This window comes from Emydura macquarii, unplaced genomic scaffold, assembly GCF_026122565.2.
Source record: "Emydura macquarii macquarii isolate MOO-44397 ecotype Brisbane River unplaced genomic scaffold, CSIRO-AGI_Emac_v2 contig_306, whole genome shotgun sequence".
NCBI classification, from domain to species: domain Eukaryota; kingdom Metazoa; phylum Chordata; order Testudines; family Chelidae; genus Emydura; species Emydura macquarii.
In genome coordinates this window covers 5,529,934-5,539,876 of record NW_027130443.1, presented here as the reverse complement: position 1 = coordinate 5,539,876, position 9,943 = coordinate 5,529,934, and positions in this window count along the sequence as shown.

The window sequence follows — 9,943 nt, the reverse complement described above, 5'->3', positions numbered from 1 at the left end:
CTCAGGGTGAGTAAGGGTGGCAGGATCTGGCCTTCAGGCTGTGTGTTAAAGGGGTGTTTTTAACAAGTAAATATGAGTAGAAAATGTCTATGCTTTAAAAAGGTAACTGAATCTTGCAATCTTTGGTATTTTTCTTCAAGTCCCAGCTCCTGAAGTCATGGGATTATGTGAGAATCTCAGATTTTGTTTAAAAACAAAGTTAATTTCTAGCCATTGCTGCTGCAGAGAAAAGCTTGAAAACTTTATCTCTAGCCCTCAAAAACCCAAAAGCAAATAACCTCTCCCTCATAAAGTATTTTTTTTAAATAATGATTTTTTTTTAAGTCAGTCTCATGCTTTTGAACACTTGGGGTGACATCCTGGCTTCATTTCCCCACTGCAGAGGACAGCTTTACCAGAGAATCAAGAAATGAAACTGACTATAAACAGAAAGAGAAACTGACCAGGCTGCTTTGGCTGAAATGCAAAAAGCAAACAAACTGCATTGCTGGTGAAAATAACATTGGATTGTTACAGTTACCATTTGTATTGTGGTAGCCCATATAAAGAGCAGGACACCAGTGTATCAGGAAATTTAAATGCATGTCATTTTAAAAGTCCTTGTCCCAACAAAGTTACAAATTTAGGAATTTTGGTATTAATAATCTAAAGTGTGATAAATAAAGGCAATAAGTATTATAATACATACTGTCAGTGTGAGAACGGCCCTTTAAAAATCTTTAAGCATGTAGCCAGGGTGGGCTACAGTGCTCAGGATTGTTTGGTCAAAATATATATTGTAATTAATCCGTATCCACCTAAGCATGTCACAGCAACATTGGGGAAAAACTGTGGAAACTTCAGCAGTAATGGACCAATTCAGCTCCTACTGACTTCCATCAGGCCTCTGCCACTTGAATTAAAGGAAAAGCTCCATTTGATGCTATCACTGCAGGGCCTATGATACACACCTGAGCAGTACTGATTCCATCCAGCAGAGGGCAATCACAACAACCTCTCAGATTCACTCTTGCTACCCTACTGAGAGACAGAGGTATCAGTATAGCTGGGTCACCATGACATATACAGCATATCCTCCTTAGGCTTGTGCGTGAGGAGCTCAGCACCATGTGTTTATAGGCTCCTGCTTCACCTCTGGGGGGCTGAGTTCAAATCCTGGCCCGGTGAATTCAGGCTCACTTACTGCTCCACAAACCCACTGATTCTTTGATCAAGAAAGCAGTGAGTGCAGCAGGTCAGGACCGAGGTGACTAGAGAGAAAATGGTACAAATCCAGGCTGGCCATTGCCCCTGCATTTAGCCCCTTGTTAAATTCATTCTCACGATCTTCTTACCTTACCCTTCTTATCCTTTCACACAGAGATCTTGGCTCTACTGCTCTGCTCTGCTCCCATCCCCAAACACCCACAAAGCTCCCATGGAAGCATCAGAGTCTGGTCAGAAAACCAGCCCCGTCACCGCCACATTCGTGCCGCTTTCAGCTTTGCCTTCTTCTGCCCTTCTCATACAGCCCCTCCCTTTCTCTGCTTGCTGGATAAAGAGAAGATGCAAGTCTAGTGGTTAGAGCAGTGGGCGGGGAGTCAGGACTCCTGGGTTCTATTTCCCTACTGGGGGATCTTGAATAAATCAATGCGCCTCAGTTTAACCATCAGGAAAATGGGGCGCAATGATATTTACTGACCTCGTGGGTGTTGTCAGACTGCTGTTCCAGAAATGCAGAGTCCCGCTCTCCTTTCCTGACTCCTTATCTTTGGAGGGAGTTAGTGATGGCTCAGAGACGTTCACATCTTGGGCCCTGGGACCTGCCTTCCGGTGGCAGCCAGCCCTGATGAAAGCCCAGCGAGTGACTTCCCCTCCTAGCCTCAGACTTTCCTGCCTGTGGGAGGGTGAAGCTCCTGGAGCGTCTGGGGTGGCAGGACATCCCTGTGTAGGATCATGGAGCTGGGGGGGCCTGCCGCTTCTCAGCTCAGTGTAGTTGCACCCAGACTACAAACAGGGGCTTATCTGCAGCCAGAAACATGGAAACCGAGGCAGCTGGGGCTATGCTACAACTTTTGCCAGCAGAGCAATGTCAGTTCGGGGGGTGGTTTTTTTAACATGTTTATATCAGCCAAAGCCTTAGTGTAGACACAGTAATACCAGCAAAATAGTCCTTTTACTGGTATAGCTGATTTCTAGAGCTGACTGGCAAAGGGTATCTCCTTTCTGCAGAAAATGCCAACATTTCCACATTTATTTTCATTCTGAAACAGTCAAAAAAGCCAAAATGTCCATCGGATGAAAATTCCAAAAGTATGTCAGTTCTGATCTGTTTCATTGAAACGTTCCATTTCTATTAGGTAAAAGCATTTCCTTTCAACACTGTACTAGAAAATATTAAATATAATATAGATGGCATAAAATACAATACCATATCAACATTAGCAGGTCATTATTAATATCAATGTTCATATAATCCCAGTCCTTGAACAGTTAATATCAAAACTGAAATAAATGAAGCCAGACAATAAGGTTGACACGAAATGTTTTTACCACATAGAAACAAAGCGTTTTGACATTATCGAAATGAAACGAGAAATTCTAAAGGATTCGTTTAGACTTTTTTTCACATGGAAAATTTCTTCAACATTGACACATTCCTGCAAAACATTTCGATTTTGGACGCACTCCATTTTCCAAAGGCATAATCTTCCATCGAAAAATTGTCGACTGGTTATTTTGGCTCTAGTTATTTTGTCTGGGGAAACTGGTATAAGCTGCAGTGGCTCCTCAACCTTCCAGAGTACTGGACCCCTTTCAGGAGTCTGATTTGTCTTGTGTACCCCCAGTTTCACCTTGCTTAAAAATGACTTGCTTACAAAATCAGACATAAAAATACAAGTGTCACAGCACGCTACTGCTGAAAAATTGCTTCCTTTCTCATTCTTACCATATAATTATAAAATGAATCAACTGGAATATAAATATTGTACTTACATTTCAGTGTATAGTACATAGAGCAGTATAAACAAGTCACTGTCTGTGTGAAATTTTAGTTTGTACTGACTTTGCTAGTGCGTTTTACGTAGCCTGTTGTAAAACTAGGCAAATATCTCGATGAGCTGATGTATCCCATAGAACCACTGAGCTACGCCAGCAAAGACCAACCTTTGCTGGCGCTGCATCTCCACTAGGAGGGACTGCGCCAATACTGCCTCTCCCTGTACAGCTATACCCGCAAACCTTCCCTAGCATAGCCTAGGCCTGGGTGGAAGCTACTGATGGGGGATCCCAGAGCCACAGCCAGCAGGGCTAATGCTGACCGAGCTGTATATGCCGGGGAAATTCATCAGTGCTCAATGGTCCCTCTGCAGCCAGGAGCCCCCATCTTAGGAACATCTTTGGTGTTAGGGGCAGCTCTGAGCATTCCTTGCAACGTGTCCTGGGGCCTGAGGATGCATGGCCAGCCTGTGACACTGGCTGTTGTTCCATGCTGCAAGGGACCATTGAGGCAGGGGCACAAGCTAGTAGGAACCTTGAGGATGAGCCAGCAGCCTCAGGAAAGGGGAGGAACATCTGACCCTACCTTGATCCTTCTGTCAGGCTTTACATTGTCTGGCTAACTCCCCGCACCAGGGGAGCTAGGCAGACAATCACCCAGCTCCCAGCACCTTTGGCTGATGTCACCCATCTGTCAACCAGCCAAGGGGTTTGCTATCCGCTTACACAGCAAGGCTCTCTGTCCCCTTCTAGCTGGCTTGGCCCACCACTAGCCATGTCTACACGGGGCACTCAGGCAAGTTAATTTGAATTAACTTTGAAAATGGGTTAGCTCAACCACATTCCATGCCTGTGTGGATGCTCTGGGGCCTGGTCTATGCTTCAAATGTAGGTTGACATAGTCCAGTCGCCAGGGATGTGAAAAATCCACACCCCAGAGCACTGCAGCCATGCTGACCAGTGAAGACGCAGGGAGGTTGACCGATAACTCGTTCCCGGTTCAAAGCGCACTACGTCCAACGGTGGCTGGGTCCACACGAACAGTGGCTGCACGGCAGGCTAGCACGCCATAAACTCACAGCCCAGCTGGCTGCGCGCTGACGGTTTGTCTGACCAAATCCTATGGCTGAAGCGTGTGCAAACCCTGCCCAAGGGAGGAGTCTCACTGACGCCGGTGGGATTGCGCACTGTGCGTGAAGCCAAGCACCTGTCTACATCTTGGCAGTGACTGGCTCTACGGGTCAGCTTCTGCGCCCATTGAAGTGAGCTCTGCGACATCAGGGGCACAAGATCAGATCCTAAGGCCTTACCTGCATACAGAATCGGTCCCACTTTAATTAGAGCAGTAGCGTTAAAACAGCACACCCCATCAAGTGTGGACACAGTTATAGAGATATCTGCTGATATAGTCATTCCCATATGGGAAGGGGAATAAGCTATACTGGGATAAGACACCTTTATAGCAATATAACTGTGTCCACACTAGGCTTGGACCAGTAGAAGGATGTCGGGGTTTGTCTAACGTGGAAATTGACCAGACTAGCTATTGCAAGATACATGGCAGTGCATTAAGCTAAACCAGAAAAGGGCATTCTTATTCCAGAATGAGCGCATCCATGCGGGGTGTTGGACGTCTTCGGGTCAGGAAGGAAAGGAACAATTCCTAGCAAGGCTGATGGATGCCTGTGGAAATTCCGCACCCAGGGATCTGACTTGCCGCATCCAGTCGATGCTGGGCCCCTTCTCCGTCCGTGGTTTGCACAATTGCAAAACAGTCCTCGGTGTGACAGCCGCACACCCTCATGCCTGCCCTGCCTTCCCTCATTGCCTAGAAGCCTCCTTCCCGCCCCTTGCATACAGTGCCACATTGTTTCATCCGTGGACTCTAATAGGGCCAACCCCTTCTGGGTGTGACAAGATTTTCCACGCAGCTCAAAGCCTGGTTTGGAGGGTGTTGTGCACCAGCAGCAGCTCCTGTTCGAGTTGCAAGTGCTCGGCGCTTCTGAAAATCAGGTCCTATGGCTATTTTGCCTATAAAGATGAGTTGCAAAGCAAGCTCCTGGATTGTATGTCCCCTTTCGGGTGCTTTATGAGCTGCACTGATGGCTTCAAAGTTTGTTTCGGTTTCCTTTAGGGGGGGAACCCTAAAGTTTATTTTGGGTTTGAAGCATAAGGTCCAGATGAACTTTCTCTTGCAGGACTTTGGCAAACAGTGGAGGACTAAGAAAGTGACATCACAAGAAGAAGAAGAGGAAGGATGGTCCAGTGGCTAGAGTCCTCAATTCCCTGCTCTGCTGCAGACTTTCTTTGTGACCTTGGGCTAGTCAATTAGGGTGGATCCATGAAGGGATTTAGGCACTGCAATCTGGGCATCACGGCGCCTAGAAAATCACAGACACACTGGTTGTCACAAAGCCGAGTTAGACACCCAGGCTCCCAAACCAATGAATGGGGAGAGACAGGCAGCTACGAACATAATCCACAAAACCAGCATGATAGGTGGGAAGCCTAAATTCGCCAGTGGGAGATGCCGATGAGGGGTGAGTGTGTGATAAGCCCTGTCCACCTCTCTCTTGGAGACAGGCACCTACATCTGAGCAGCAAGGAGGTGCGTAGATCTGTTAGAAATCCATGAATGGGACCCCCCCTCTCCTGGGGTCAAATGACACAGGTGCCTAGGTGTTTCTTGTGCGACTGAGTTTGGCACCCCCACGCCACACAAAACGGACAGAGGAGGTGCCTGCCTTGTAACTCCTAGCCCAGCGGTTAGAGTGCGGATGTGGGAGACCCAGGTTCAATTCTCCTGCCTGCCAGAGGGGGAGAAAAGGGCTACGTCTACAATGACGGTGGCAAATTCACCACCCTCAGATCAACTTCTCTGGATCGACTGAGCGGTCTGTGAAGACCACTGTGCTACTTGAGGAGGCGGTCTTAATACGGCTATTGATATGTTCCATACCAGGGCCATTCTGTGCCATGTTACAACAGGCAAACAACCTGGGAGCCCCCTCCCATCTCATCATAAACCGAGGAGGGTGGTTGGGACCCTCTGAAACCTGATTCTGCCCCCCCAAGTTGAGAATAGCTGGTCTGAGTCGCTGGTGCCCATTCCCCAGAAAGTAAATGGGTGTGACCAAAGCTCCAGATCCAAACCCAGACTGGGGCAGGGGAAGTGGGGGTTCTGAACAAGCAGCCCAGCCCTATTTGAGCCAGAAGCCCAGGTCTGAACATCCCCGGATTTGGTTCTGGATCCAGGCTTTGTGATTTAGGCCCATCCTTCTCGTAGTGCGAGTGAGGCTTGTGAGCTGGTGTTCTAGGGACCAGCGAGCAGGTGGATGTAAAATGAGCCATTGGTCAGAGAAGATTGTGTAGATCCGGGACATCTCTCTCCTTTCTTACACGAGAAACACAACCGTGAACAGTGTTGACATTTAAACCCCTTGAGCACGTATGTAGGGATCCCATCTGCTTCTGCAATACAGCTGACTCTGGGGTTTAACTGCAGCTATTTAACAACCCCCACCACTACCAGCCAGGAGTGAGGACAGTTTACTGCAGATCTGCCCTGGAATCGCGGCTGTCTTGTCCCAGAACCCAGGGGCTGCTGCCAATAAAAAAGGGGGGATCTCAGGGCTGGAAAGCTGCATACCAACTTTAAACATCCAGAGGCTGAGAGCAGCTTGGTGGTGACCTTGTCAACCTTTAGATCAAGGCGACCCCATTTTAATGGAGAACTTCCCGCCGGGACCACAGACGGCATGGAGGGTGCCATTTTGAAGAGCAAGATGGCGTCCTCCGCACAGCATGGCCTTGCTTGACGTGAGGTCAGGCTGCATGAACGACACCATTTTGCTCAACGGTGACCTTGGGCGTTTTGCTCTACATTTGCTGTACAATGACCACGTGCACAGGGCGCGTGCGAGGTCACGCCGTGCATCGTGCACCATGGCCTCGCACGCACCATCCACCTGAGGGCATGCTGGGCGGGGCACAACGGCATCCGCTGCAGGCTAGGGATCGCTGCAACCCCATCTGCTGGTGGTGCAACCCCCGTTGGGAGCGTGACCCACAGGTTGGGAACCCCTGCTTTAGGCTATGGTAGCCCCAAATGCTACCAGATTCCTGTAGCAGAGCAAGGCTGCCCTTTGGTGGCTCTCTGCCTGGTGTCTATCACTAACTTTTCTGTCTACTACCCAAGAAACCAGGGATCCACAAACCTGTGGCGTTGTGTGCATGGGCTATTGCACGGTAAATGAGATACTGAATAACTGCTAAGGGGGCAGGACGCCATGGGCCCTGAGTACCTCTTCCTCTCCCCTTCACTCTATAATATATAAAACACAATAATATACTTCCTTCCTCTCCCCTTCACTCTATAATATATAAAACACAATAATATACTTCCTTCCTCTCCCCTTCACTAATAAGCTTTGGGCTAGTGTCAGGATTGTAAGAGCTGCTGCATGCGTTCTGTGCGACCCTTCCACAAGCGGCTCTGAAAGGCGAGGTTACGGCACCCTGGTGAGATGCCAAAGGTGACTCCCAGCTGGGGCAAGCTTGGCACGGAGCCTATTGGCCAGAGCACGGGAATCCCTGCGCAGAGTCCCTGTACAGATGGCGAGGGGTCTCCGAGACTCTCGCCCACAGGATAGTCTCACCTCTGAATGTGGGATGGGGATGTTGGCTCCAGCAGGCAGCCATCAAAGAGCCAGGCCCAGCTGCTAGCCCTCTCCCAGATGGCTTAATAACTGCCCCTAGTCCTAGGTCACTAAAGGTAGCAAAAAAGCGTAAAGAGGCAGCGTAAGTGGGACCTATTCCCCCTCCTCGCGGGGGCGTGGCCTCCCTCAGAGACTGACAGGGAGGGATGGCCAGGCACTCCTACATCCTCTGTCAAACTCTGAAGGAAATCTTAAGGATCTCCGAACCCAGGGCTTGTACTGGGCTGGGTGAGTGGCCTTCTTTTGAGGCTGCCGTCTTGTTCTCCAAAGGCATGGCCAGATGGATGAGAGCATCCAGGCTATCTCCTACCCAGCGTTCTGTCCAGCCGTTTCCCGTCTCCAAAGTTGGCCAGCAGCAGCTGCTTCGGAGGCAGGTGCAAGAACCCCCCAGCAGCAGAATGGAGTGACCTGTCCCCAGGGAACGGTTCCTCCAGAGGTTGGCTTCAGCCCAGGAGTAGAAGGGTTAGAATCTCCACTTCCCATGACGGGGGGAAAAGCCCCCTAATTGTAAGGGTCGCAGAGAAAAGCATGAACATGGGACAGAGTAATGATGGCAAGTGAGGTCTGAGAGACTCCAGCCCACCAGCCTGAAACAGGGCCTCTGAAAAGTGTGATGTGCCCCCTTCATCTCAATGGGGTGTTACCCCGATACCCAAGGAATGAGTCCTCACACCTCTGTTAACTGTTTCGCTGATTGAAGCACATGAGAAAGGAAAGTCACAGATCTGCCAGATTTCCCCTGAGAGCTGTTTCATTTTGGTGCCATGTAGTTGGTGGCCTTTAGGAGACCCCCTGTGCTTCCCCCGTGCCAACCCTGGGAGCCAGAAAGCATCCATGCCTTCTCCCATGTGGCAGGAGCCTGGTCTGCTGTGGTGGGGCGTGCGGGAGCCAGGAGGGGTGCTGTCTGCAGACTCAGGCGCGCATCACTGTAGTGGTTACACCTGGTTCACGTCCCCCGCTTCCAGGCTTTCTTTGCGGACAGGAGGGCTAGACACAATGTGTTTTAAAGAACTGCTAATGCCTGGTCTGCAGCCTCCCCATGGAGTTAGTGGTAGAACTATTTCAGGAAAGGGGAGTAACCAATCAGGTTACACTGGTACAACCCTGAGCTGTCCTATGGGTATAAAGGTACAATTTATTAGCATAGTTTATTTCCTGTCTTGCACTGGAATAAGTGACACTGGTATAAGCCCTTCTGTCCCACTATAACTGTGTCCTCACTAGAAGGGCTGTACGGCTTCACCTGTGCCAGTACAGCTCTGTGTGTGGACAAGGCTCTAGATTCTGACACCACTGCATGACTGGCAGACAGGGCCCTGGGCACAAGAGCCTGCCTTCATTCAGCCCTGCCCGGAAGCCTATCTGAGCATCACTTAGTGGGATCCTGGCAGAACCACCATGATCCTGTGTCTTTTCCTGTCTTCACCGCCCGATCTTTGTGGCATCCCATTTGGGGGAAAGCAGGCTTATGGCCAGCATGGCTACGCTCCAGTTCTTGCTCTGCCTCAGGTCCTTTTAAAGCCACTCCCTGGCTAGCCTGATTGTGCCAGAATGAGCCTGGTTTGTTAGGAAGTGTGACTGGGGCCCAGGGGCTGTTTCCCCACTGTGCCCGTTTGTGTCTGTCCACTCTGCAAACACAGGCCCAGAGCAGGCACTGGACTGGGTGCCTGGTGGGCTGGCCAGGCATGTACAAGGCCCAGGGCTGATGGGGGAACGCTGGGATCTCCCCCTACGTGTGGGGTATCCCGGGTCACACTGAGGAGGGGGGGAGGTTGTGACACAATTTGGGGCAGAGGGGGTGGGCCCCTTCGATCCGCTGAGAGAAGGGGAAAGAGGAAGGGAAGGTGCCTAGTCCAGAAGGAGCAGGGCCAGAGCGCAGGGGGACACGCTCCACGTGGCGATCAGACGGGAGGAGAGCCAAGCCAAAGCCTGGGGGGAGGGAGGGGGTAGGCTCCAGGGGATCCGCGTCCCCACAACTTGGCTGGCCTGAGATGGAAACAGAGGCGGTGCGGGCTGTAGCGGCGGGGTGGGCGGCGGCATGGCTGGGGTGCGAAGGGGCGCGCACCATCCATCCATGACGCTCGTGGCTGGAGGGAGAGGAGGGCAGGGCGGACGGGGCACAGCGGCCCATGCCTGGGCTGGAGCAGGGGGAAGAGGCGGGCGGGCGGGCAAGCCCCACCCTGCCCTGTGCTGAAGCAGCCGACGCACGAGTTAGTTAGGAGGCGGGGCAGGCCGGCAGCAGCCGC